A 5,192-nucleotide genomic window follows, 5' to 3' on the forward strand; every position below is an offset into this window, starting at 1 on the left:
TTGAAATGCTGCCACATGAGGACTTATAAACAACACGTGTTAATATTTAAACCCAAACTCTATTGTTCAACAAGGATGAGACAGCATTTAAGGCAGGGTGATCTGGTTTTTGTCCTTACTTTACAGTATTTATCATGGTTACTGTATTCAAAGTAAAACATCCCTTTTTCTGGAATTTTGCCTATCATTCACAATCCCTATGCAAGACAAGAACACGTTTTTTTTTTTATGTATTCTAACTCGCAATAGGTAGCTAACAATGCAGGTAATGGGGATTTGATCTATTATGCCTATTAAGGGTTTCAGTGACGTGTGGTGAGGTTCATGGCTTCATCACAGTCAGATTTACAAACATATGAACCCTTAAAGAGTATCTTATTCACCATTTGATTGACAGCAGTTAACGGGTTATGTTTAAAAGCTCATACCAGCATTCTTCCCTGCTTGGGACTCAGCATCAAGGGTTGGAATTGGGGGTTAAATCACCAAAAATGATTCCCGGGCTCGGTGCCGCTGCTGCCCACTGCTCCCCTCACCAAGGGGATGGGTCAAATGCAGAGGACAAAATTCACCACACCTAGCGTATGTGACAATCATTGGTACTTTAACTTAACTTTAACTTTATACATACAAACTGTAGCACACAAAAAAGCACATTTGATTAAAAAAAAGGTTATTATGGTCTTACCTTTACTTATAAATGAAGTCCATGCGCCGCTCCTTCTGAACAAAAGCATCGATAACTTGTTTATAGAAGTCTTCCTTATCTTTCTTCAGTTTTAAAAGTCTCTCTGTCTCGATGGAGATCTTCCTTTAATTATTACCTCCTGCTTCGATTGAAAGTCCAGTTTTGAAAACTGTTTTATTTTAGATCCTCCATGTTAAAAGTCCAGGCGAGAGGAAAAAATAAACGATCGCTGCTAACTGTTGCTGCTTGTTGTCACTTTTTCTGCAGCCGAGTAGTCGTAAAAATGATCCCTGGGATCACTAGCGCCCTCTACCACCATGAGGCGGGATTACTGGGAGCCTCACACAGTGCGTCTTCGCAGCTGTTTTATGATTGCTCAGCACAAGAAATACGTTACACACATACAGTTGTTGACAAAATACACTGTACATTATATACCTCAGCTAACTAAACTATGGAAATGTATAATATAATTCATATAGCAATACGGTCTCACTGCACAGCATTCCAGCAGTTAGCCGAGTCGTTGCGCAATCCATGGTGAGGCACAACTGGCTGGTGACTCACCGCAAGTCTCTTCTCAGTATTTGAACGGCAAATGTGAAAATTCAGCGAATAAAAATAATCTAAAACTGGTGAAGTTAAATGGAAAATAACTTTATAGTATAATCACTGGATACATATAACAATTTAATTATTATTATTATTTTTTTTCCATTTTTTTTTTTCTATGACTGCACATCACTGAAGGGTTTTAAAAAAACATCCAACACCTCCATCAAGGTTTTTTATACAGGCTGTAAGCTTTCTGTATATATAACGTAGTCACAGTCATAATAACATGTAATATTTCCATACTTTCCGAGGAGCAAGACAGCGTTCGTTATTACCTCCAACAACAACAACACTGCAAATCATGGCAGACTTCATGAGAGCCAGCAACGACTACTTTGGGACAAATGATAATCCAGAACCTTATATTGGTATGCAGCCGTTTTAGAATGAAGAGTTATAGTGAAAACACTAAGCATCATGTAGCAGTAGTGCTATAAACAAGAAACACAAAGTCTGAACATAACAAAACAATCACTTACTGTACAAGGTCTGCTTTCACTGGGATACATAGACGGACGGGATGTTTATATCTTTCCGCAAAGGACTTGTGTTCCCCGTTTTAGATGATGAATTAGTCGTAATGCTCTGGGAAAAAAAGAAGGTGGGCGGAAATGAGAGTCTTTTTGTAATTTCCTCGCAATATCTTCGGGTCTGAATGGAATGGCAACGTTGACCAACTTCTCGGTTTATGGACACAACCTTTTACTGTACAGGTAAGAGACGTGATTTTTAATCAATCAGAATCAGAATCAGAAATACTTGAATAATCCTAAAGGGGAAATTAAGATTTTCAGCACAATCCCATTCAGGATTAATCAATCAAACAATCAATGTTTATTTATATAGCCCTAAATCACAAGTGTCTCAAAGGGCTGCACAAGCCACAACGACATCCTCGGTACAAAGCCCACATAAGGGCAAGGAAAAACTCACCCCAGTGGGACATCGATGTGAATGACTATGAGAAACCTTGGAGAGGACCGCATATGTGGGTAACCCCCCCCCCCTAGGGGAGACCGAAAGCAATGGATGTCGAGTGGGTCTGACATAATATTGTGAGAGTCCAGTCCATAGTGGATCCAACATAATAGTAAGAGTCCAGTCCATAGTGGGGCCAGCAGGACACCATCCCGAGCATAGACGGGTCAGCAGCGCAGAGATGTTCCCAGCCGATGCACAGGCGAGAGCGGTCCACCCCGGGTCCCGACTCTGGACAGCCAGCACTTCATCCATGGCCACCGGACCTGTGCCCCCCCCCCCCCCCTCACAAGGAAAAGGGGAGCAGAGGAGAAAAGAAAAGAAACGGCAGATCAACTGGTCTAACAGGGGGGCTATTTAAAGGCTAGAGTATACAAATGAGTTTTAAGATGGGACTTAAATGCTTCTACTGAGGTAGCATCTCTAATTGTTACCGGGAGGGCATTCCATAGTACTGGAGCCCGAATAGAAAACGCTCTATAGCAGATTAGACAAACATTACAGGGAGACAGAACAGGATCACCTCAGTCATGGACGCTTTTGACTTCCCTCCCTCCTCAACAACACCTGGAGTCCAACTTTTGCTTGCATGCAGAACGGCCCCAGGCTTATGAACACTACATCAACACACCCAAGACAATGGGCATATACACACACACACACACACCCTCCCCCATCCCACGCCTTCACCACCGCTTGATTCGCCTCGGGGTGCTGGACGGCTGGCAGCGCTTCATAGCAGCAGTCGACCTCCAGGGCCCCAACTCCCCTATTATGACAGTGTTACATCATGGAGAAGCTTGCTGAAAAGGAAAAATTGAATATGAGGGCCAGCATGGACGAATAGAACAGACAAGCCATTGTAATGTCTGCTCGCGGAAAACAAATATCCTAATCTACGATTTGACTCCGTCGAATGGCTTCGACGCTGTAAACAACAGGAACAGGCTGTTCTGAAAACATCCCGGAGGACACCTCAATCATGGACGCTTTTGACCTCAATCCCTCTTCAATGACACCTGGAGTCCAACTTTTGCTTGCATGCAGAACGGCCCCAGGCCTATGAACACTACATCAACACACCCAAGACAATGGGCATATACACACCCCACGCCTTCACCACCGCTTGATTCCCCTTGGGGTGATGGACGGCTGGCAGCGCTTCATAGCAGCAGTCGACCTCTAGGGTCCCAACACCCCGCCCCTCTGTTGCGAGTTGTCCTGATTATATGTAACATGTTTATGTGTGCATGGAATGGAGGTTTTTTCCCACTCCAGACTAGGCCCCCTTTGGATCCCAGTCTAGATTGTATTTTTTTTACTCATCTTCTTCCCCAGCGTTTTACCTTTTTCCCATCTTTTACGGGGCGCCTTTGGCGACCCATCAGCGTTCCTGTTCTGTAACCCTGTACACTGTTTGTTTGTCTAATCCTGAACGGGTTTGTGCTGAAAACATAGTTTTGTTGTAATTCTGTAATGACAATAAAGTCCTATCCTACTATGACTCTGGGTTACATCATATTACGTGTTGCCCATTTTACTGCATGCTGACTCTTCAACTGGTGTCAAAATGCACGTGTCGTTTAAAAAAAAAAATGTAAGCAAAGCAATAAAATAAATGCTGAATGTTAGACAGTGGAAATACGTCCAAAGTCGAATTGTCTGCCTACAGCAATAAGACTTTACAACACACTAATGTGATGACTGTGGTTTGCTTTTTTTTCTTTCTTAGTGTGCAAAACTTTTGCTCAGGGTGCAATATGAGTGTTAGGATTAAGATAGTGTTATTATTTATTCATACATTGTTTCGTGTGTTCCATTGCTAATTTTGACTAACATTGCTTATCACTTTTTACTTTTGTTACTGTATGTAAAATCCAGTGGCGGGCCGTGCGTTTCTCACCTAGGTCTTCGGTGATATCCTACTTTGCCGTGAGATACAGTCTGGTGTGCCGTGGGAGATTGTCTAATTTCTCCTGTTTGGGTTAAAAATATTTGTAATTGTAGTCTGCAAATGATGTGTTGTTGTTGAGTGTCGGTGCTGTCTAGAGCTCGGCAGAGTAACCGTGTAATACTCTTCCATATCAGTAGGTGGCAGCAGGTAGCTAATTGCTTTGTAGATGTCGGAAACAGCGGGAGGCAGTGTGCAGGTAAAATTGTGTCTAATGCTTAAACCAAAAATGAACAAAAGGTGAGTGCCCCTAAAAAAAGGCATTGAAGCTTAGGGAAGGCTATGCAGAATGAAACTAAAACTAAACTGGCTACATAGTCAACAAAAACAGAATGCTGGACGACAGCAAAGACTTACTGTGGAGCAAAGACGGCGTCCACAAAGTACATCCGAACATGACGTGACAATCAACAATGTCCCCACAAAGAAGGATAAAAAATACAACTGAAATAGTCTTGATTGCTAAAACAAAGTAGATGCGGGAAATATCGCTCAAAAGAAAACATGAAACTGCTACAGGAAAATACCAAAAAAAAGACAAAAAGCCACTAAAATAGGAGCGCAAGACAAGAAGTAAAACACTACACAGGAAAACAGCAAAAAAGTCAAAATAAGTCAGGGTGTGATGTGACAGGTGGTGACGGTACACCTACTTTGAGACAAGAGCTGTAGTGATGCATGCTTGGTTATGCTTTAAAGTCATACCCAACACTTGCGACAACGACTTTTTACAGTCAACTGAGTTTCGTTTTTTAATGATTTCTGCTGGTGGTGTGCCTCCGCATTTTTTCAACGCAAAAAATGTGCCTTGGCTCAAAAAAAAGGTTGAAAAACACTGTCCTACTTAGTCCGATTCCACCTCTCAAAATAACGTAATTCATGTCGCCACATGGACACGGCTGGAGATACTATACTCATTTTAGCTCAGGGGCCACATAGAGGAAAATCTATCCCCAAGTG

Source organism: Nerophis lumbriciformis, linkage group LG03 (assembly GCF_033978685.3).
Source record: "Nerophis lumbriciformis linkage group LG03, RoL_Nlum_v2.1, whole genome shotgun sequence".
In the NCBI taxonomy this organism is placed as follows: Eukaryota; Metazoa; Chordata; class Actinopteri; order Syngnathiformes; family Syngnathidae; genus Nerophis; species Nerophis lumbriciformis.